Genomic DNA, 25,065 nt, shown 5'->3' with positions numbered 1-25,065 from the left:
ACTCTAGCCTGGGCAACAGAGTGAGACTTTGTCTCAAAAAAAAAAAAAAAAAAATTTGTTATAAAAGGGTAGCCCAATAGGGTGGAGAATTATTTGGCTGAGGGATGGGTGCAGTACACATTCTTCAGGCCCAAGGACACAGGCCAGACATTGAGTGGCAGCCCCATAAAGGGGACGTCTATCAGGGAGCCGTCCAACAGTCAGCAGAGACACCTGACCCCAACCACAGACCCGGCCTCAGCACAAGCTAAAATCTCCACTCCTCTACCTTCATGCTCAAAGATAGAAGAGTTACCAAGAGATATGTATTACAGAGCAGAAAAAGTTCCATTTTAGGGTTAATTTTTGGTCTTTGTGAGAAGAAATTTGCACTGTTGGAGACTTTCTTTTTTTTATAGCATTTCAAGAAGTTTATATCTCTGATAATAATTAGAAATTACCTTTTTCTGAACCAAAATTGGAACATGGCTTGACAAAGAATCATCTATGATTTAAGAAGGTATTATAAAGAAATTGTACAACAGTACATAATACAAAAATGAATGGTTATCTAGTTAGACAGTTAATGAGTATTCCTTATTGAAAAGAAAATGTCACTGCTGATTGTTCCAGAAAATACAGGAAATAAGTTTGCTTTAACTAAAGTTCTAGAGGGAAGCAACAATCATTCATTCATTCATTCATTCATCCATTCATTCGTTAGTATGTATTATATGTGCCAGGCCCTGTATCAGGTGCTGAGGATAAAACCATGAGAGACAGTGCTTGCCCTCAAGGAGCTTTTAGTGCAATAGGAAAATAGGGTTAGTGAACATCAGTGCTAGTGGTGCGTGTGTTGGGGGAGTGTCGGACCAGGCAAGGACACAGAGGTGCTTGAGAATCAGCCAGGGAAGATGCCATGGCACAAAACACTGCTTTTGTGGACAGAGAGAAAAACAAAACCCCACACGAAGCAAGGTCAGTATACTAATAAGAAGAAAGTGAAAGATATCCTATTACCTTGTAATACAATGCCAGGGCTAGAGAATTCCTCCTAAAAAGGCAGAGAGAAAATGCTGCATAAGTGAATTCTACTTGAAAGAAGGTGTCTGTGCTGTAGAATTAGAGCATAAAGTCCTGGCTACTTGCCTTAGGGACCTCAGGCTGCTGAGAAGTGCAGAGGACACTGGTGTTGTCTTTTGGTTTATTTTATTCATTCAGGATCTGAACTTCCGTCCCCTCTGCAGGACCCCCTTTGTATGAGTCTCGACCATTCCATCTCCCACCATGGGAGCCAAAGAGGGCCCACCCTTCTCCACCACTCCCGCAGGGAGGGCGCGGACACCTGAGCTAGGTGCAGCCATGGGATGCTCCGGCCCCAACTCTGATTCTTAGCTGAGCATGCAAAGCACAGCGGCAGCTTAAATCCATTTTCAGGGACTACATCCAGCGGTGACAATACCTACTACGCCTGTGACAGTGTCCTAACTGGACTGCTTCTGCGGCATGACCTCAAAGCTACTCAGCTTCCCTAGGCTCCTGCCTGCTTTGACCTTGTTCTTTAGCTCTCCATCAGCTTGAGCACGTCTAAATAGTCTTGCTGAGGATATATGGGGATGAGTAATTTTTTAGACAGGAGGAGAATAGGTGAAGGTAAGGCGAGTAATTAATGAACAGAAAGTCCTTCTCAGCCTTCAAGATAGACAAGATCGATGGGCAATTGTAGAAAAAAAGACGTGGAGAAGATGGCGAGGGGTGGGATCAATGCGAGGCAATTTAAGAGACAAAATAGGCACGGGAGCCAACTCGAGGCCCACACGGAGTATTGACGGGGGACTGTCGGGGGAGGGAAAAGAGCACTAACAAAATGAGGCCAATGTGCATCAGGAAAGCTGGATGGGGGGAAAATGGCAGAAGAAAACTTCGTTAGGAAAATGTGGAAAGATATCAACTGATGCAGAAAAGGGGGCAACAAAGCTCAATCTTGAATAAATCTAGACCAGACCACCAAAAAGAAATGGAAGAATTTTTCTCAGATGTGTTCATAGAAAAGAAAAAGAAAGGAGGAAATATTAAAGAGCCATCTTCGTTAGATTCTTTGACAGGCCTGCATTTTAAAAAATTATTTTCACTATAAATATAATATCAGGATACAGAAAAATGAGGGGAAATTGCCCATCATCCTGTTAGGCCTACCATAACCCTATTAGCATATTGACATGTGAGAGTTTTTTGTTTTGTTCTTTTTCAAAATTACATAGGGGTTTTTTAAACATGGTAATAATTTGTTTTTCTTTTTGAGACAGAGTCTCACTCTGTTGCCCAGGCTAGAGTGCCGTGGAGACAGCCTAGCTCACAGCAACCTCAAACTCTTGGGTTCAAGCAATCCTTCTGCCTCAGCATCCTGAGTAGCTGGGACTACAAGGATGTGCCACCATGCCCAGCTATTTTCTATGTATATTTTTAGTTGTCCAGCTAATTTCTTTCTATTTTTAATAGAGATGGGGTCTGGCTCTTGCTCAGGCTGGTCTCCAGCTCCTGAGCTCAAACGATCCGCCCACCTCGGCCTTCCAGCGTGCTGCGATTACAGGCGTGAGCCACCGTGCCTGACCCATGGTAATTTTTCTTTTCTTTTTTTTTTTTTGAGACAGAGTCTCGCTTTGTTGCCCAGGCTAGAGTGAGTGCCGTGGCATCAGCCTATCTCACAGCAACCTCAAACTCCTGGCTCAAGCAATCCTCCTGCCTCAGCCTCCCGAGTAGCTGGGACTACAGGCATTCGCCACCATGCCCAGCTAATTTTGTGTATATATATTAGTTGGCCAATTAATTTCTTTCTATTTATAGTAGAGACAGTGTCTCGATCTTGCTCAGGCTGGTTTCGAACTCCTGATCTCGAGCAATCTGCCCTCCTCGGCCTCCCAGAGTGCTAGGATTACAGGCGTGAGCCACCGCACCCGGCCAGGTAATAATTTTTTAACATGATTTTTCACTTACTAGTATTGAAATAACAGGTTTCTCTGCTGTTAAAAATGTCTTGATTAATATAAATTTAAATGGCTGCATACATCTATAAAAAAACAATGGTGATCTAGCACCTCTTGTACTATCCTGGATAGAGCTGGAGCCCATTCTACTAAGTGAAGTATCCCAAGAATGAGAAAACAAGCACCACATGTACTCACCATCACATTGGTATTAACTGATCAACACTTAAGTGCACATATGGGAATAACATTCATCGGGTGTCGGGCAGGTGGGAGTGGGGAGGAGGGGATGGGTACATACACACGTAATGGGTGTGATATGCACTGTCTGGGGAATGGACATGCTTGAAGCTCTGACTCGGGTCGGGCAAGGGCAATATAGGTAACCTAAACATTTGTACACCCATAATATGCTGTAATTAAAAAAGCTAAAATGAAAATAAAAGATCAACTTGATTTCCTTGGTTTTAGATGTATGCGTATATGTGTGTACCACTTATTGTGTGCCTACTCTGGAATTAGAGTGCTAGATGCATTCTCTTTAGTCCTCAAACAATCCCGTAAGTCAAATACTATGGTCACTGTTACAAGTTCAGAGAAGCACAGTGGTCTGCCACAAGTAGGTGGTAAAAGCAAGATCCATGTTCAAGTTTGCCTGATTTCAAGTCAGTGCCTTTTCCATTATGCCATGTCACCTCCAAGTTAGTAGTTGCCAAATGTTTGTTGTCTTGAATAATATTAGATTAATATCTTTATGTCAATAGTTTTTGCCTTAGTTTGGATTGATTCCTTAAAAGTGTTAATAAAATTACTAGGTCACAAGAATATTTTTGTTTCTTAAATCTCAATATACATTGCCAAGTGGATTTCCAAAAGGTTGAATGCCATTTATAGGGTTCTCAATAATGAATGAGTATTTCAATACACTCTCATCAGCATTGAGGATGATCATTGTCTTTCTAATTTAATTGTAAAATTGTCTTAATTTTTTGACAGAGGTTTTTGATGTAATTGGTTAAGGAAGAATGACAAGTTACATAATGCACATTTTTTGTTTAAAAATTATTCCGGGATGATAGTATATCAAAAGGCCTAATCAGTCACCATTCCCCCCATCCTCCTGGCCATCAGAACCCCAATTTTCTTTAAGAATCTGCATTCCTGTACAAGATGTCTGGGATGGCTGGCCTCATCTCATCCCTATGCGGGTAAATTTTAAGTAATTTAAACCAATCATGATAATTCCTTTATCTTGCCAGTGATGGACTTGGGAAATGACATATGATCCTATTCTGGCCAATGAGCAAGGGGTGATTCCTAGGAACAACTTCTTTGCTCTTATGCAAGGATAAGAGGTCCCTATTCCCGCCTCTGGACATTGGCCGACGTGAGATGGGATGACTGGAACCACTGTAGGCATTTAGGAACTGTGAGGGGAGCTAAGTGACAACTGAAGTTGGCAGGCCAGAAAGGGGGAAGGAACATGGGCCCTTCATGTCATGGAGCCACTTAGCTGACCATCCTCAGAATGCCCCTCCTTCCAGATCTCTTAATTTCTTTGCTAGTAAAGCCCTTGTTGTTTAAGCTTGTCGAGTCTCAGTTTTTGATCCTTCGCTGTTCTTTGTAGCAGACGGTATCCCATCTGGTACACGGAATCCTGCCTGAGTCAGAGGCCTTTGATTTATTGGACTGTAGTATTTCAAGCACAAGTGTTGATCCTGTCGGGAAGAATGTCACAGACACTGACAGAGTGACACAAGAGGCCCAATAGGGCAATAACAGGAGACAACATGCAGTGAGTTTATTCCCTTTGAGAAACTGTCACTTATAAAGGCAGAGCGGAAGTCACCTTCCTGGTGAACCAGAGTCCAAAGAAGACCTTGACAAGACCAGGCTTCACTTCCTTCTTTAAACCCTGTGAGTCCCTGGCCTCTACCCAAGCTGTGAGGTCTGTGGTCCCCAAAAGAGGAAAACACAAATGTGGCGATGGGTCACACAGTGAATGAGAAGAAACCAGCAAATGGAGCCCATGTACAGTCAGGTAGTTTGGAGGTTCAGGTATCAAGTGTCTGGGGGTTACTGTATGCTTAGAAAAGTCACCTCCTTTTCCAGGGCTTTAGTTTCCTTAATTGTAAATTTAGTTTCTTCAACTGTAAGTTGAGGGGACTGGACTAAGCGATCATTCAGATTCATTTCAGCTCCAAAGTTAACCAATCGGTTCTACCAATTTTGAGAGGGATAAAGTAGATGATCATGCGGCATTTACCTGTATGTATTACTCTAATTCTTGTTGTAGTTATCACTAATACTTTTAAAAAGAGAGAGAGAGAGCTGCAGTGGAAAAGAGTAACAGCTCTGAGAACATACAAAGCTGGGTTTGAATACCACTTATTAGAAGTGTGATGTTGGGTGAGTCACTTACCCTCTCTAAACCTTGGTTTCCTCTCCTGCTCTCTGAGTATAATAATAGTAAAATCCCCCATTAAAGGCTTGTCATGAGGATTAAATGAACTGCTGCGTGTAAAAAGCCTACCCCACAGTAGGCATGCAATACCCTGCTAGCTATTGTTTATATAACAATACCCAGCCTTTATATAGCACATTACAGTTCACGAAGCCAGGATTAGCACTGGGGTTTTCTAACTCTCAATTTTGTGTTCTTTCTGATACAGCACATAGTCTTTCAAGATAAAGTTGAGTATCAGATCCCTAAAATAGAGAGAAAATGAGAAGAAAATATGTACAAGGACAGCTGTGTTGTAGCAAGCATGCATAACACTGTAATAATAGATAAACTACCATAATACTATATCCTATTCCATAAAGCTGCCTATATTTGCCACTCTGCTATCTCATTTGATCCCCAACCCTGCAGAACAAGTAGGCAGTTAATTGTTTCCTATTCTGCAATGAGATTGGCTCTGCCCAAACCAGCATAGTAATAGTTTTCTCCCCTCTGTGCAATGGTGATAATGAGTGTTGAGAGGACGAGGGGACAGTCTGGAGTTGGGCCAGCCATTTGGTGGAGTCAGCTCACTTATCTAGGAATAGGAGCAAAGCAGAAAATCTGCACCCAAAACATAGTGCTCTCAGAAATTCAAAGTCATTCTTAAATGCACATATTAATAGTTCTCAGGGTAGAAAAGAGTGTGAAACACATTATCTAAAAGCAGAAAAGAAAGCCATTAAAAGCCCAGCAGTATATTCAGTGTTAAAGGATAACAAAACAAGAAAGAAAGGGACAGATAGAAGTTAAGGACTATAGAGCCAGGAGCAGAGCAGCCCTAGTCTCTATGGAACAGACTCTGTCTCTTCAAAGAATTTCTAATTCCTTTAGAAAATATAAATATATGTTATGTCTGACTATAAACAGTCATAGTCAAATTGTCGCAATTGAGTTTGCATTTTTGTTGTTTATTTTTATAGAACAATAACCAAATATAGCATATTAATATATTCAGGCTATAATTCATATTTTAAAATGGTGAAAAAGAGGCTGGGCGCCGTGGCTCACGCCCGTAATCCTAGCACTCTGGGAGGCCGAGGCGGGCGGATTGCTTGAGGTCAGGAGTTCGAAACCAGCCTGAGCAAGAGTGAGACCCCGTCTCTACTATAAATATAGAAAGAAATTAATTGGCCAACTAATATATATAGAAAAAAATTAGCTGGGCATGGTGGCGCATGCCTGTAGTCCCAGCTACTCGGGAGGCTGAGGCAGGAGGATTGCTTGAGCCCAGGAGTTTGAGGTTGCTGTGAGCTAGGCTGATGCTACGGCACTCACTCTAGCCTGTGCAACAAAGCGAGATTCTGTCTCAAAAAAAAAAAAAAAATAGTGAAAAAGGGAGTGAAAGATATCTTTGATTCAATCTGCAGTTGTTATCTGAAGGTCACAATAACCTTTAAGAAGGATAAGAATGAAAAGCCTTTCTTCCTGGAGTGGTTTGGGTGAGAAATAAAGAAATAAAAAATAAAATAAAAAAAAAAAAGAATGAAAAGCCTTAAGAGACAAAGACATAAGAAAAAGGAACACTGTGAGAGCTCAAAGCATAGTAGAATCTTCCTTTTGCCTCTTCTCAAAACCCTTAAATCCACCATATGTAAAAGGGCATGCACAAGGGAGCTTTATGGCATAGGGAATAGTGTAACGATAGTATATCTGTTATTATAGTATTATGCATGTTCGCCCTGACAGTTCTTTATGTATGTTTTCTTCTCATTTTCTCTCTATTTAAGGAGCCCAATACTCAACTTTATCTTGGAAGACTACATACTGTATTAGAAAGATGGAAGATTAAGATTGAAATTGGGGCTGCTAGGAGAACCAGAGTTAATGTTCTCCAATTGGAAACTACTGCAATTTAGGGAAACTGTGGAAGAGCACAATTGGAACCTGGGAAGGAATATGGAGGGACCTGGGGAATATTTGCGCCCAACTTAGACAGCGTAGGGACAGGACTAGGGCTCCTCACCCCTGACCATGGAAGTCCACATACCCAGGCCTAATGAGCTACAGGAGAGCTAAGGCAAATAGTTTCCTAATTGCCAGAATTCAGCCCATACCTATATAAGGAAAGGGCTAAACCATTTGTCTTGTAATATTTTTCAGGGCCACTGGAACAGATACAGATGTAAACTGATAAGACACCTGGTTGCAGAGAAACCAGACCTAACCGCCTCAAGCCAGAATAGACCCCCATACTGACTTCATCCTGACTTTTTCCTTATTATAATACTGAAAATCACACTCAGGGGTGGAGACTTTATATGCTAATGAGAAGAAGCACATCTACATAGATGCAAGAAAATCTCCACCTCTGCATGCTTACACTTCCCCTTTTCCCACCTAAGCCTCTTTAAAACTCTCCCTGACCCCAGGGAGTCCGAGGACTTTTCCTTTGTGCTGTCTCCCCTGTGCTTGAGCATAAGTCCCAATAAAGCCGTTCCTGTGACTCCACTTCCTCTTGTTAATTTCTATTACAGAGAGAGCCCCAGGGCCCACACCAGTGCCACAGTTCTATCGAATAAGAAAAAATGCAGATAGGAATGAGGTATATGATTTACCCCAGGTCTCGCAGGGACTAGAATGCACCAATTGGTGGGGTGGAGGTCCCCTCCAACCCCCAGGGAGAATTACTATCTCTTCTCCTGCACCCTCGCAGATAGCTAACAAACCGAAGCCAAGTAGACCTCCCTCCCACCTTCCCCAAAGCCCTTCAAGATAAAGACTATATTTCATTTGTCCCTTCATCCACAGGCCTATATAGAGGGCTTAATATTGATCCTCATAGTTGAGACTCAATAGGTGTTTATGGAATGAACTAATGAACAGAAACGTAGATGGTGGGTGGATATGTACACGTGGCAGAAAGACACCCAGGGCGCCTCCAGGAGTCCAGACCAGAGAAGGTCTCTTCTAGTCACTGAGCACACAGTTCACCTGGGAAAGGGTAACTAGATTGGGGAAGGTTCTAGAAGCTTACAAGTGCATTAAGGAGTCATGGAGAGAACTAGAGGTAGTTAGCTTTAAAAAGAGACATCTCAGGGAGTGGGAAATTATCAAACCGCATTGATTATTTCTCAGGGGTGCCTAAGGGGCTGCAGGAAAATACGGAGCAGAGAGGCAGTGGGTGGGACAACAGGCCCCTCACCCAGCTGCAAAAGGAGAGGTTCTGCTTTTAACTGTTTTATACATTGGGCTGTGGCATAAGATTCACATGGAAGAGTGGTGGGCAGTGGGAGTCCTCATAGTAATGAAGTTTGAAAAAATCATTGCCCAGAGCACTATGATAGGAGTCTTTAAATAATTGGAAGGCTGCTGTATGGAAGAAGATTTAGACTTCCTGTTTGTGGCCCTAGTAGTCTGGACTAGTAACACAAGGCAGGTCTTGGGTCACACAAGGGAAGTGACACCCAAGCATCAGACCCAATTGTAAGGACCTGTCTAGATTCTGCCCTATGTAGTCCAGCTGGGGCCACTCAGGCCTACGGGCCTGGTCAGTATGTTTCCAAGTTCTGCCCCACCCCTGACTCTGAGCAGGGATTGAGCAGGCCCGAACTCAGGAGCTCAGAACACTCTGCTAAATGGGTCTTGCTGCTGGTTCCACTCTGGCCCAAAGTTGGGCTCTTGTCTTACTCCTCAGCAACCATGCCCCCAAATTATATCCCAGGTTCTGGACTGTCCTCACATACCCAAGCTTTACAAACTTCTCAGTCCTACAGCCGGTTCTCAAAAGACCGACACTTCATTTCGGAACCTTAATCCTCACTGCCAAGGCCCTTCGTCATAGCCCACCAGCTGTCTTGATCTCCTCCACAATGCCTGTGAAAATGATGCCCTCCCTGTGACATGATAGCACCTCCCCGCCCTCTGACACCTGCCCCAGCACCTAGCTCCAGCTCTCCTTGTCATCCCCCTCCCCTGCCCAGGCTGGACTACTGCCCAGGAGCTGCTACTTGGCTCTTCTGACACTTCATGTGCTTGTCCACATTTCCTCCCAGTGCCTGAGGCTGGGTATTTAACAAGTGTCCAGCCTCCCCCGGAAGATTTTGATTATCATATGTCTTTCTCTCATATTATCATATGTCTTCTTAGAATGTCAACTCCATGAGAGAGCTGTTTTGTTCACAGCTATAGCCCAAGTGTCTAAAACAGTGCCTGGCACATAGTAGGGACTTAAAAGTTATTAGTCATTGGCTTTGTTTAATTCCTTGGTGCTGACCCTTTTAACTTGGCCGGTGTGTCACTGACCAAACTCCCTGGGGACAGAAAATGGATAGCCATTCTTGCTTGGAGTGTCACCAAGGTAGTGGGGAAGGAGGCGGGTGACTATACTGGATGCCTTCCAAGGCGCTTTACTATTTATCAGGGACAGATTCCATACAAAGATGTCACTCTTAGTTCAGAAAGAAAATCAACTTCCTAGGCCCATTAGTCATGCCCTTGATGGACTGCAATAACTGTCAGCTGTCCATCCGCCATGCCCTCGTAATGAGACAGTTCTCACTACCAATGGGCAGCCATCACTCGGACCCCTGGCCACGGCTGGCTGGACTAGGGGAGGCACGTGTTCTAGGGAGAGTCCCCTGATAGTCTGGCTAGGACCCCAGCCGTGACCCAGTACATTGGGCTGGCTCAGTCATGTCCCCACTCAGGGACAGGAGCTGAGACACACTGAGAGACTGGAGTGGATAACAGGGTAACCTGAAGCTGAAGGAATGTTCTAGGGTGGAGTAGAGACCATGGTGCACCATTTTCAGGGCAAAATTATGAAGGAGCAGGAACCAAAGAGAAACAGAGACCAGGAATAAAAAGCATAACACAGAGAGGAGGATGGGAAAAATGAGGCAGTTGGAAGAGAAACAGATCAGAGAGGAGCCTGGTGTGGCCAAGAGCCACCAAGTCTCCTGCTGAGGTTCCCTGAGCCACTTTAATAGAAAGCTCCCCGCCCCCTTCCTAGCGGGTGGGCTTCTGAGCACAGGTCTCCTTAGACTAAACACCTCATTGTTGGCGGTACACTGTTAATCCTTGTCACCAAAACAACCTAATTAAAGCATGCTCTGATTGGGGGAATGTTTGAGTTTCCTGTTATTTCTGTTACAGATTACCATAAACTTTATGACCTAAAACAACCCAAATGTATGGCCTTATGGTTTTAGAGTCCAGACTTCTAAAATGGGTTTCACTGGGCTAAAATCAAGACATTAGAAGTGCTGTGTTCCATCAGGAGGCTTTAGCAAAGAATTCATCTCCTTGCCTTCTCCAGTTTCTGGAGGGGCTTTTATTTCTTGGTTGGAAGACCCCAGCCCTCACCTGCACCACTCCAGCCTCTGCCTCCCTCCCCGCTCCTCCTCCGGCTCTCCTGCCTCCCTTCTTCCTACTACGGGACCTTGGGCCCACCCATGTCATCCAGGATACTGTCTGCATTTTCAAGGTCCTTAACCTATGTCACATCTGCAAAATCCCTTTTGCCATCAAAAGCAACACATTCACAGGTTCGGGGATTAGGATGTGGACATCTCTGGGGACCAATATTCTGAATACTACAGGCAACAAGGGATAATCCCCCTAACAACAGCAAAGTAGACTGGGCCCTTGCAGATACCCACAAAATTATACATCAGCTAGCAGAGGGCTGCTTACGTGTTAAATGCTTTAAGATGGGAAGGAATCAAGATGGCAACAGGCCTCGCACAAGCATCTGAGCAAGAGGAGCAAACCTTCTCCTAGATCTAGGATTCTAGATCTTACATTTAACACGGGGGGGTTCCTGGGAACAGGGGCTTCATTTGAAATGCAAGGTGAGAGTCTCGCCCTGCTGGAATGAAGTTATATAGAAGGAAGTAATATTATCATTGCAATGAATAAGCAAGCAGTCTAGGGAAAGCGAGGCAGACCAGAGTCATGGGAGAGATGGGTAAGGACCCACCTTTGATTACAGTCCTTCCTCATTACAGAAATGTGCTTAGCTATGTTTCACTCAGAAGAGCCCAGTGACAGCCGGGATGGAGGCACACACTGTGTAATTATAGGACTCTAAGAAATGACATGATGGGAAGAGGGGAACATAAATGATAAGAAAATAATTCCTGGTAACAGCGTTGACTGACAGCGCAGAGCTGGAGCACCATGCCTGGGTGTGACAGGCAGGAAGGAAGGGAGGCACCCCTGTTCCTTCTAGTCATTTCTTCTCAAGGCCTTGTTTGGGCTGTTTGTCTGTCATATAAGGAACCCCAGGTGCCTTCCCTCGTGTTTCTCTAGGAAGAAATCCCAGAGGCCTGGCATTTCATGAAAACCAGGAAGTGGTTGGTTTAGGAAGCAGAAATGCTTACCAAAAAAACCTGTTTGTTGGATTCAATTTTAAAAATATATATATAGACCCTGTTATGGACTGTCTGTGTCCCCCCAACATTCATATGTTGAAATACTACCCCCACCATGGGATGAGTATTAGGAAGTGGGGCCTTTGGGAAGTGATTAGGATTAGATGAGGCCGTACCAGTGGAGCCCTCATGAATGGGATTAGTGCCTTTGTAGGAGTCATGAAAGAGATTTCTTCCCCTTTCTGCTCTCGTTTGCATGGGGATACGAGAAGGCAGCAGTTAGCAATCCAGAAGAGCTTTCACCAGAACTTGACCACTCACGCACCCTGATCTCAGACTCCCAGTCTGCAGAACTGGGAGAAATAAATGCCTGTTGTTTATAATCCACGCAGTACATAGTATTTCGCTATATCAGCCCAAACTGACTGAGACAGGCCCCAAGCAGCCAAGCATAGCACCTTCAGAAGTCAGTAACTGACTGTTCAGCTGTGTCCAAGGGTGACCCGATGCTCACCCCTGCCATTCCTGGGTTCTATAAAAGTCCAAACGGATTATGCTGCAAGGATTCCAGACAGGTTTGTAAAGAAAATGAAATCAGCATGAAGCAACCAAGTTGATTCTTTTCAATTTGATACTGAGTAATGTTTCACACGCGGACAGAGGGCTGTAGGGCTCCCTGTGACACTTTCGGTCTCAAAGGGATCTGCATTTGGTTAAAGAGAGATCCACGTAGAGATGCAGAACTGTTAGACTGAGATATGAGGTCAGAGAGTTCGCTGAGTATTCCATTTGGACATTTTTAGGTCACTGGGACCTAACTGCTCATACCGAACCAGTCAATGGAAATAACTTCCGTCTTTAAGTACATTTACTGGACGGCCAATAATCCACACGTGCAACGTCTTTGTGTGGGAGGCAGACCATGCACAAGTTCCTTCTGTCTTCAGTTTCTGTAGGAGCTCTTGCCTGCCCTGGTGTTGCTCAGGTAAGTGTTCTGTTGTCCCATTGTGATGAGCTCTGGTTACAGAACAGTAAGAAAGCAAGTTATGTAACAAATGAGATCAGGAAGACAGTGGCAGTGGCGGATGGGGGCAGTGAAATTGCTTCTTACCTGTTGAAACAACCTAAGGCAATTTGGAATATAACGGACAGCTCGTTTGACCTATCAGAGCCCAGAGCTGAGCTAATTTCATCCCAGCATGTGGGTTCTGTGGACTCAGGAGAAAGGGAGTCGGAGGGGAACAAGTGACTCTTGGTTCCAAGATGGATTTATCCTGACAAGAGAGCATACAAAAGAGGCATGGATACATATAGCCAACTCCTAAATAGAAGCACAGTGGAATGATGAGTCTATTATGGGCTCCCAGATAGAAATATCCGTGCTTAGGAGCAGAAAGGCGTAGAAAGCCTGGAAGAAGAGTTGCTTGTGCTCTCTGATCTGATTCCAAATGTTGTGTCTTCTATGAAAAGCCAGAGGCAGAGCCCTTATGGGCCCAGAGGGAGAATAATGAAATGACCTTTAGAAAACCAAAGCAGTACTATTTGAGGCCAGACGTGTTCTAAATAATCTACCACAGTAACATTAAATAAAGATTACAGAGAAGGAAAGGGGAATTTGTTTTTCCTTCCTGCTATGGTAGACAGAAAAATATTCCCCCCTTCCCTAAAGATTTCCACAGTCTAATCCCCAGAACCTGTGACTATGTTAGGACAGAGAAGGGGAAGTCAGGCTGCAGATGGCACTAAGACTGCTAATCAGGTGGCCCTGAGACAGGGACATTGTCCTGGATTATCTGGGTGGACCCAAGGTAATCACAGCCTTTAAAAGTGCAAGAGGGAAGCAGAAGAGAAGGTCAGAGAGACGAGATGTGGTCAATAACTTGGTTGGTTTTGAAGCTGGAGGAAGGGGGTGTGAGCTGAGGAGTGTGGGCAGTCTCCAGAAGCTGGAAGAGAAAAGGAAACACACAGTCTCCTAGAGCCTCCAGAAGGATCGCAGCCCAGTGGATAGCTTGACTTTAGCCCAGGGAGGGCCATTTTAAGTGAATTTCTGACCTCCTGAATGATAAGATGACACATTTCTGCTGTTTGAAGCAACTATGCTTACGTAGTGTGTTTTAGCAGCAATAGGAAATTCACACCCCTGCCGAGTGAGTGCAGGACGGTAATGCATGTCTGAATTGGTCTAGATGAGCATTAGATGTGTACATCATGCTCCCCGCAGGAAAATGTCCGAGTCCTTGAGGAACTCTAAGCAGTTGCTTGAAGAAAATATTTTCAGACTCATTGATTTTAACTCTTCTGACTATTAAACTGGGGGAGTCTGAATCATGCAGAGGGCCCACTGTAACGCAGCTGAGCAATGAACTTGACCTCCAGTGAGGCATAGGAACCTCTACTAAGGACTGTGTATTAGCAATGAAGAGATTTCCCTGACCAACAAGGCCTCCGCTCTGAGAAAGATTTGAGATATGCTACTGTGTTTTCTGTTTGGGTAGTTTTTTTTGTTTGTTTGTTTGTTTTTGTAGAGACAGGGTCTCGCTCTGTCACTCAGGCTGGAGTGCTATGGCACAATCATAGCTCACTGCATCCCCAAACTCCTGGGCTCAAGTGATCCTCCTGCCTCAACCTCCCGAGTAGCTGGGATTACAGGCATGTGCCACCATACCAAGCTAATTTTAAAAAATTTTTTGTAGAGATGGGGATCTCACTATGTTGCCCAGGCTGGTCTTGGACTCCTGGCTTCAAACAATCCTCCCACCTTGACCTCCCAAAGTGCTGAGATTATAGGTGTGAGTCACTGTGCCTGACCCCTATTTTGTTTTAAAACTAGAATTTCATATATCAAAGTCAAGGTGTAGAAGATACTATTGGTAGCAAATAAAAGATCATTCCCCATTTCTCCTTGCTAGAGAACTCCTGTTTTGTTTAGGTGTCTACTCCTCTCCATGAGACTCAGGTCAAGTGATGACTGATCTCAGCCCTTCTCAACAGCCATGGTTACCTATCTATGCCCATGACAGGTGTCACCATGGGCACATGATGCCTTCTGGCCAATGAGCTCTGAAGGGAAGTCAATTCAAGGGCTTCTTGTGGAAAATCTTGAAGAGACTTGAAGAGACTCAAGGAAGAGAAGAGCCTCTTTCAGTGTCTGGATGTTGTTGTGATAAGGAGGTGATTTCTGGAGTTATGAGCCACCCTCTCCAAACCATGAAGGCATGAGACTGAGAGCAACACCATACGTCAGGGATGGCAGAGTGGAAAGACACAAGTTATCTCTCATGGGGCCTCTGAATTAACAAATTCCAGAGCTTCCCTACTTGGGTCTTTATATTTATAAGATTACAAATCCCTTGTGTTTTCTGTTGGTTGCAACTAAAAGTACCCCACCTGATGAACAGATGGTTAATTAACATCCTTAAAACATAAAAGTTAATGAGAAGAAGATGCCTATTTCAAGATTTTAAAAATTAAGCAAAAGAAGGGATAATTCTCAAATGAAGAAAAACAGACAGTAAACATTTGAAAAAGTACTGATAACTAAGCAAAAGCCCATAAAAATAACTAGATACTACTATTTTTCCCTCTAAATAGATGATATCATTTTATTAATAATGATATCTAATATTGTTGGTGGTTTAGGGAAGTGTGTATTTTCTATCGAAAATGTATATGGACTCAAACTTTCTTTTCTTTTTTTTTTTTGAGACAGAGTCTCACTCTGTTGCCCAGGCCAGAGTGCTGTGGCATCAGCCTAGCTCACAGCAACCTCAAACTCCTGGGCTCAAGCAATCCTACTGCCTCAGCCTCCCAAGTAGCTGGGACTACAGGCATGCACCACCATGCCCAGCTAATTTTTTTTTTCTATATATTTTTAGTTGTCCAGCTAATTTTTTTCTATTTGTTTAGTAGAGACGGGGTCTCACTCTTGCTCAGGCTGGCTTTGAACTCCTGAGCTCAAATGATCCACCTGCCTTGGCCTCCCAGTGTGCTAGGAGGCCTGAGCCACCACGCTCAGCCTGGACTCAAACTTTCTGAAGGACAATTTAGTCACACGTTGTAAAGAAGAGAAGATCCCTGATGGCTGAACCAGAGATTAGAATAACCTAGGCAGACAACATCCTTCTTCTCTAATGATATCATAAAAGATATCATCAAACAGCCATTTAAATTCACTTATTTGCTGGGAAGCTAGGAGCTGTCCAAAACCATGTGCTCATCTGAAGTTCAGGCATATTTGGTAAACTTAGATGGGCCACCTGAAGTTAAAGTTTCTAGGAAGAAATATGGAGTCCTTGGGAGGAAATCTTCCATGAGGAAGGAGAGGCAGGCAGACTCAAGAGGCCACAGGGTTTCTGAATAGAGGCATAGTGTCCACACACATTGGCAAGTGCACCAGGGCTAGGAAGGAGGCTTAAGGAGCTGTAGTTACTCGGATTGAAAGAGGGGCCCTCAAGCTAGTAAAAGCCCAATTTCACCAGATTTTACATGTGTCCATATGCTGCAAAGACTTGAGTGACATTCACTACATCAGAAGACCTAAATCTGTTCATGCTATTTGATCTGGTAATTCTGCTTCTAGAAACTTATCTTTGGCTGGGTGCGGTGGCTCGATCCTGTAATTCTAGCAGTCTGGGAGGCCGAGATGGGAGGATGGCTTGAGCTCAGGAGTTAAGACCAGCCTGAGCAGGAGTGAGACCCCATCTCTACTAAAAATTAGCCGGGCTTGATGGTGTGTGCCTGTAGTCCCAGCTACTTGGGAGGCTGAGGCAGGAGGATCGTTTAAGCCCAGGAGTTTGAGGTTGCTGTGAGCTAGGCTGATGCCACGGCACGCTAGCCAGGAAAGCCGAGTGAGGCTCTGTCTCAAAAAAGAAAGAAAGAAAGAGAGGAACTTAGTCTAAGAAAAAAATAAACATTCACACAAAGATCTTTGTGTAAAATAGTCATCATAATATTTTTATAATAGCAAAATACTGAACAACCTAAAGGTTCAAGAATTGGGGAAGGTCTACGTAGCAATTTATGATATCCTCATTAAAAATTATGTTTCTAAAAATATGTTGAAAAATGCTAAAAATTAACTAAAGAAAAAACTAACACAAGAACGTAATGTATGTTATGATTTTCATTTTATTTAAAATAAAAACTATAGAAGAAAGACTGGAAGTTTACATACCTCAATTTTTTACAATAATTAACTCAAGATGTGGGATTTTACTTTTCATTCTTTTAAGGGACAGTTTATTTTTCCTTTTTTTTATGTTTTACAAATTGTTTCACCATGAATGTGAATTACTTTTTAAACCAATCATAAGTTATCATAAAGTTATGAGAACTCAATGCTAATGAATTGGAAAATTCCTATTCACAATCTGATGTTTCAAAGCTTATCATTTTAAGAGAAATGAAAGGAATAGAATGAATAGTGGTGGGTATCATGTCCAGAGAGTAAATTGGCCACCAACTTCTCCTCTGTTAATCAATCTGCAAGACAATACATAAGATGATTACATTTCGAAGCAGGCTCTTTGGAAAGCTATATCTCTTTGTGAGCACTTGGTACATTTCTCTGTGATTTAAAAGAGATGATTATTTCCAGGCTGAATGTCTCATTTGTTGCCAAGTTTTCCTCTGAATTGAGATATTCAGTTTTAATGCAAAATTGAACCATCATTTCTCTTTAATCTTTCATTTGTCTTCTTTCATGTAAATAGAGGGTTTAAGCATAGCTTTTTTTTTTTTCACTTAATGAATTTGAAACTAAACTTTAAGGAAAAAAAATGTAAAAGCTAAATAAAAATATATGTATCCTCCATTTTTACATTTAACCCCACCTCACAAGAAAAGCAAATTAAATGTTTAGGTCAAACTTACCTGTGGTGTGTCAGGGAAGAAGAGCACGGTTGTTTGAACTTGGCAGTGGGTCTTCTGACCCCTGAGTCCTCGGCTACCCTGGGGAGCAGGCCTGGCAGTCTCCGTGGGGCGGCAGCCCAGACGGTGTGGGGGGAGTCCTGTTCCCTCTTGTCTGGCCTGAGACTGCCTTCCACTAAGCTAAGCCCGTGGTGTTCCTCTAGCAGAGAGTAACTGAAGCGCACCAGGCTTCAGAGCTTGCAAATGTCCCTTTGGCCCTGTTGTCTGTGAGCAAGATGTTCAAGTGCAAAAGCCTTCTCCATTCCCTTCACTTTCCTGGACGTCAAGACCCGATATGGATTCCTGATGGCCCCTAAGGAGCTGGGCCCTCTCAGAGCCAGCCCTACTGAGAAACAGGAGGAAGTCAGGGCCAACCCACAGTTCCTCGGAAACCAGACCTTGCCCTGAATTCCCACTGTGTCATCTCTTATGTCAGTCGCATCCATTGTCCTCCCTTCTTCCTCTCTCCCCACTGTCTCACCAACCTTCTCCTCCTCCTGCTATCTTTGGCCTTCCCCATTTCCATGGCCAAGCCCATGTCACTTCTCTCTCACCTCTCTCACTTGCACACATACTCTCTCTCTCTTCCTCTCATTCTCTCCCTCTCCTTCCACAGAAGGACACGCAGCACACACACCTACACACGTTCACCAGGGTTTTGGAAAGAATTCTCAGATGACACACTATCAAGTGAACATGATTTGCTTTAAAACTAAATATCTCGGTGGCTGCCTTCCAGTTCTGCTCCTCGTCTTTTTAAGTATAAAGGTCCCTTTCTTCAAACACCAGTGGAATGTCCACAGGCCGATAGCTGTGCCGTGAGCACCCAGGCCACACACAGGATTTCCAGAATCTTTCCAATACCCCCACGCCCCACCTCTGCCCAGCAGGGCTGGGGGCAGTGCTGCAGGTCAGGACAATGGCATTCGGTCTCAGCTCCATACAGAGCCACAAGGAGCGCCAGACTCCAGACGCCCAAGGACTGTGGACGATCACATGGTGTCGATCTGATCAACCGCAGAGAGTGCCCGAGGCTAATCGCATTATCAAATTACCAGCTCAGCTCCTCGAGGCCCCAGGAGTGGATGTTTATCTGTGTCGCTCTGATCATTCTTTTGCTTCAGTAGCAATTCCCTTACAGGAGCCTCCACAAATTAGGAAAGAGGACTGCGTGACTAAAGCCTCACATGGTGGTCATTGTGTGACCTCGGCTCAGGGGACCACAGGTCTCCATGACCTGTCATGCTCCCCACTCTCATGGACCTGAAACCCCCTGCCACAGTCTAGCTCCTTCCTGGCCTAAAACTCTGCACCAAACCCCACTCTTCCCAGCTGTGCTTCTGACCCTCAGCCTCACTCTTGCCAGCCCCCCTCCTTTATGGCCGCATCCAGCTCCCTAAACCCCAATCTGCAGAGTCCGTGGCTATGCTGCAAATGGACTCAGTGCCCAGAACTTTAGCTGGGCTGCTGCCTGACTTCACCTGTTCAGCCACGGCCTCTTGTGCTGCCCCCATGCCAAACCCAGGGAATTAGAACTCTGGGATTATGACAACCTCTAGAATCCAGTCCACCTTTGACACAATCTCAAGACATCTCCTCTAAGGAAAGAAAATCCAGTGGCTGGGTTAGTTTGTCCAACCTCTCCCCCTACTCTATTTCTCCCCAACCCTTCACCACTACTCGTCCTCCCCATTCCCACCTCATTTGAAGAGTGGGATGCAGCAGAAGGGAGCAACTCTGGAAGCAGAAACACCTGGATTCCCATTGCAGCATTTGCTGCTCCCTAGCAATACACGGTCAGACAGGTGTGCCCCTCTCTGCCTCACCCGCTTCATCTAAGAAATGGAAATAACACGTCTGTTTTGCAAGGTTCTCTGGAAGGTTAAGGCCAGGTGTGGTGGCTCACGCCTGTAACTCCGGCACTCTAGGAGGCTGAGGTGGGAGGATCACTTGAGGTCAGGAGTTTGAGGATTAAAAGCAAAATATGTAAATATAATGGTTGGCACACAGTAGACCACCAAAAAATGATCACCACTATTATTATTCAGTCTCAGCATATACTCCCCTGGAAACTCTGGTCATATATACCCAGATACAAGAAACTGGTAACAACCACAGCACATTCCTGAGTGTTATTGCAAGACTGGTAAATTGTGGGTCAGTTTCCTAGACAAATGTAGGCTTTCGACCTGCCTGTAGTCTATACCTGTAATTTCTCAATTTGGACTTTGGCTTGTCATGAAATCCCCCTAATGCCTGCCTTTAACAACATACACTCACACCAAAAATGGAAAGATATTCTATGCTCATGGGTTGGAAGAATTAATATTGTTAAAATGGCAATACTACCCAAAGCAATTTACAGATTCAGTGTAATCTCTATCAAAATATCAATGACAGCAATAGAAAAAAATAATCCTAAAATATATATGCAGCCAAAGCAATCCTGAGCAAAAAGAACAAAGCTGGGGCCAGGTGCAGTGGCTCACACCTGTAATCTCAGCACTTTGGGAGGCTGAGGTGGGAGGATCACTTGAGATCTGGAGTTTGAGACCAGCCTGGGCAACATACCAAGACCTCACCTCTAAAAAAAATTTAAAAATGAGGCCAGGCGAGGTGGGTCACGCCTGTAATCCTAGCTCTCTGGGAGGCCGAGGCGGGCGGATTGCTCTAGGTCAGGAGTTCGAAACCAGCCTGAGCAAGAGCGAGACCCCGTCTCTACTATAAATAGAAAGAAATTAATTGGCCAACTAATATATATACAAAAAATTAGCCGGGCATGGTGGTGAATGCCTGTAGTCCCAGCTACTTGGGAGGCTGAGGCAGGAGGATTGCTTGAGCCCAGGAGTTTGAGGTTGCTGTGAGCTAGGCTGACGTCATGGCACTCACTCTAGCCTGGGCAACAAAGCGAGACTCTGTCTCAAAAAAAAAAAAAAAAGAAAGAAAGAAAAAATATAGCCCAGCATAGTGTTGTACACCTGTAGTCCCAGCTATATGGGAGACTGAGGCAGGAGGATCACTTGAGCCCAGGAATTCAAGGATGCAGTGAGTTACCATCTTGCTACTGCACTCCAGCCTGGACCACAGAGAAAGACACTGTCTCTAAAAAGAAAGAATATATATATATATATATATCAAAGAACAAAGCTGGAGGCATCAGGCATTACACTACCTGACTTCAAAATTTACTACAAAGATATAGTAACCAAAACAGCATTGTACAGGCATAAAAACAGACACAGAATAGAGAATTCAGATATAAATCCATGTATTTACAAGCAACTCATCTTCAACAAAGGTGCCAAGAACACGCAATGGGAAAAGGACAGTTATTCAATAAATGGTGTTGGGAAAACTGGATAACTATATGCAGGAGAATGAAACTAGACCCCCATCTTTCACCACACCCAAAAATCAAATCAAAATGGATTAAAGACTTAAATTTAAGACCTGAAACTATGAAACTTCTAGAAGAAAATATTGAGGAAACACTCCAGAACATTGGTCTGGGCAAAGATTTCTTGTGTAAGATCCCAAAAGCACATGCAAGCAAAGTGAAAACAGACAATTGGGCTTGTATCAAGCTGTAAAGCTTCTGCACAGCAAAGGAAACAATCAACAAAGTGAAGAGACAATCCACATAATGGGAGAAAATATTTATAAATGATCCATCTGACAAAGGATTAGTAACCAGAATATATAAGAAGCTCAAACAACTCAATAGCAAAAAAATAAACATTTCTACTAAAAATGGGTAAAAGATATGAATAAACATTTCTCAAAAGAAGACATACAAATAGTATATGAAAGGTATATAAAAACATGCTCAACATCACTAATCATCAGAAAAATGCAAATCAAAACCACACTGCAATATCATCTAACCCCAGTTAACATGGCTTGTATCAAAATGATAATAACAGCTAGTGAGAATGTGGACAAAGGGGAACCCTCATACACTGTTGGTTGGAATGTATATTAGTGCAGCCACCATGGAGAACAGTACAGAGGTTCCTCAAAAAATTAAAAATAGATCCACCATATGATCCAGAAATCCCATTGCTGGGCATATATTCAAAGGAAAGGAAATCAATGTATCAAAGAGACATCTGCACTCCTATGTTTATTGCAGCACTATTCACAATAGCCAAGATATGGAATCAATGTAAGTGCCCATCAGTGGATGAATGGATAAAGAAAATGTGGTACGTTATACAATGGAATATTAGTCAGCCATAAAAAAGAATGAAATCCTGTCATTTGCAGCAACATGAATAGACTCCAAGGCCATAATGGTAAGTGAAATAAGCCAAGCACAGAAAGACAAATGTCACATGTTCTCACTCTTATGTGGGAGCTAAAAAAGTGGATCTGTTGAAGATAGAGCTAGATTGGTGGTTACCAGAGGCTAGGAAGGGGAGGCGTTAGGAGATGGAATGAAGGGGAAAAAGAGAATATAAATGTATTTATTACCACTGAACTATATATTTAAAAATGGTAAAGATGGTAAATTATTTTTTACCTCAATAGAAAAGATTTTGAAAAAGAAAACAATATTCACTCATCCAATGGCATTCTGGAGCTGGTTTGTACTCACTAAGAAAAGCCAGTTGTTAAATTTTCAGGAATTTTGCTAGTCAATTGAAATCAGCCATGGCAGAAGTATTTACATCAAGGAAATTGGCAACCATTATAAATAAGTCAGGGCTGATTCATTAGCTCACCACTGTACCCACCACTTCCTCCTGGATGGGAGTCATCTGTGCCACATTCCCTATACATGTTCCTCCCACCAGCTCATTGCCTGTAACTGAGACCTCACCCAGGTAAGTCCTTCCCTAGGACCTAGTCTCCAGATCCACGTTCCCCAGTGTGGCATGGACAGGGCCCCTGATCTCTCACTATCCACTAGAATAACACAAACCCTAGGCATCCGAAGGAGATTCAACGCTTTGTTTACTATCAAGTTCCCACATATCTGAGACAGCTCCTGTCAAAATAAAGTCAATAGACCATTTCACACATTAATTATCTCAGACTGCAGCCCTAATGGGAAGATTTGAGAGGTTCTCCTATCGAATAAACAAGCCCTGTCAATGTGCTATATAAAAGATTCTGAAAAGACATGAGCCCAAATGACAATCTCCCAGTTATATTTTAATTGAGATGATGGCGTGTGACAGAATGGATTCCATTCACGACTTTCCATTGGCTTCCATGTGACCTTTTCCCCCATTTCTTGACAGATGCATTTTGCTGAACATCTTGTGGAAAATGTAAAAAAAAAAAAATCCCTTTTTTCCTGTCATGCTGAAATTTGAATCTCATGAATTTATTTTCCTTAAAATAACAGTTGCTGCATATTCTGATCACTTCTTGCTTCAATTATATTTGGTCTGAATCCTCCTCTTCTAAATAGCTTCATGCGTTTTCTCTCCTTCCTATCCTTCTCCATAGTCTTAGCCCACCAGTTGAAGGTTACTGTTTTGACCTTTAAGTTGACCAGAGCTAGGGAATTACCAAAGGGATCAGTGATCCTTTTCTACGGCTATACATTCAGAGTATAGGTTTTTCTTTTTGAAACCATCTTTAATGCTTTTAAGCTAAGCCAACTAGCTTAAGAAGGTCCTGTAAAATAGTCACAGATTTAGGACAGTTTGCAACAAACACTCCTATCCATCCAGACATTCATTCAGTTCACCCACATTTATGCAGCTGTATGAACTAAGCCCTCTGATAGGCTCTGAGACTCTTGAGGCCCCTCCCCTCAACTGTCTGTCTAGCAGGGGAAATAAACAGGCCAGCAAATAAACACAGTAGGGTCTGATATGTGCAGCAATGAAGGTATGAACAAACTACAGGGATAGACAGTAAAGAAGAGGGAGTGACTACATCAGTCGAGCAGTGTATCAGTTTCCTATTACTGCTGTAACAAATAAGCAGTGACTTAAAACACCAATTTATTCTCTTACAGTTTCAGACGTCAGGAGTCCAAAATGAGTCTTATGGAGCTAAAATCAAAGTGTTGGCAGATCTGGTTCCTTCTGAGGATTCTAGGGGCAGAAGCCAGGTCTTTGCTTCTTCTACCTGCTAGAGACTGCCTGCATTTCTTGCCTGTGGGCTTGTCCACTCCAATCTCTGTTTCCATGGTCACATTGCCTTTTCTTTCCTGCCTTCTCATGTTATAAAGGAGTCATGCGATTATATTGGGCCCACCCAGATAAACCAGGATAATCCCCCATCTCAATATCCTTGGCTTAATCACATCTTCAAAGTCCCTTTTACCAGGTAAGGTAACTCACTCAGCAGGTTCCGAGAATTCAGACACTGGTGTTTGGCCCACTGCAGGGAGGATGGAGGGGGGAGTTCAGAGAAATTTCCTCCCATGCATCAAATAATGGTGGAGTTGACTGCTGTGTACTGACTAGTTCTTGCCACTCTGCATCTTGCAATCTCACCTATCATGGGGGCCAGGCTCCACCTGCTGCTGCCACACTGCTGCCCTCTTTACTTGGGAGGTGACTTCAGCCTCCAGCTTCTCTGTGACCATGGGGGCCTATTGGGCTGGAGCTGCCAAATAGTCTCATCCAACAGTTGGCTAGCAGTCCACCTTAGGGATGGACTGCCAACCACCACCTTCTTCAGCTAACTCAGCCAAAGTATAAAGAATTTCCACCACCAGCATTCTTTACAGATCTAGAAAAAAATAATTCCTCACTTTGTATGGAACCAGAAAAAACCTTGTATAGCCAAAGCAATCTTAAGTAAAAAGAACAAACTGGGAGGCATCAGTCTTCCTGACTTCAAGCTGTATTATAAAGCAATAATAGTTAAATCAGCCTGGTACTGGCACAAGAACAGAAGCATGGATATCTGGAATAGATCTGAGATACCAGAGATGAAACCTTCAGTATACGGTAAACTAATCTTTGATAAAGCAGACAAAAATATACAATGGGTAAAAAGAATCCCTCTTCAATAAATGGTGCTAGGAAAACTGGTTAACTACATGCAGAAGATTGAACCAGGATGTCTACCTCTCACCTCTCACAAAAATTCACTCAAGATGGTTAACAGACTTAAACCTAAGGCATGAAACCTTAAGAATCCCAGAAGAAGATGTTGGGACAATCCTATAAGACATTGGTCTAGGCAAAGAATTTTTGAGGAAGACCCCCAAGGCAATCGCTGCAGCAGCAAAAATAAACAAATGGGATCTGATCAAATTAAAAAGTTTCTGCACAGCCGAGGAAACTATCATTAGAGCAAATAGACAACCCACAGAATGGGAGAAAATATACACTTCTGATAAAGGTCTAATGACAAGAATCTTTCTAGAACTTAAAAGAATTAATAAGAAAAAATCAAACAACCC

General features: G+C 43.4%; 1 long non-coding RNA gene across 1 annotated transcript; it reads right to left on the bottom strand.

Moving 5' to 3' along the window:
- Nucleotides 1-12,415: 12,415 nt before the first annotated feature.
- On the bottom strand, nucleotides 12,416-19,199 carry LOC105865269 (uncharacterized). Its single transcript, XR_001151441.2, has 4 exons — nucleotides 19,172-19,199; nucleotides 17,655-18,033; nucleotides 12,895-13,057; nucleotides 12,416-12,800 (listed from the first exon to the last, which is right to left on the bottom strand). It is a non-coding gene; the product is annotated as an uncharacterized LOC105865269 (long non-coding RNA).
- Between the last annotated feature and the right edge of the window lie 5,866 nt (nucleotides 19,200-25,065).

This window comes from Microcebus murinus, chromosome 15 (assembly GCF_040939455.1).
Source record: "Microcebus murinus isolate Inina chromosome 15, M.murinus_Inina_mat1.0, whole genome shotgun sequence".
Taxonomy (NCBI): Eukaryota; Metazoa; Chordata; class Mammalia; order Primates; family Cheirogaleidae; genus Microcebus; species Microcebus murinus.
Note: the sequence above shows the minus strand (reverse complement) of the source record. Positions and strands in the feature narration are given on the sequence as shown.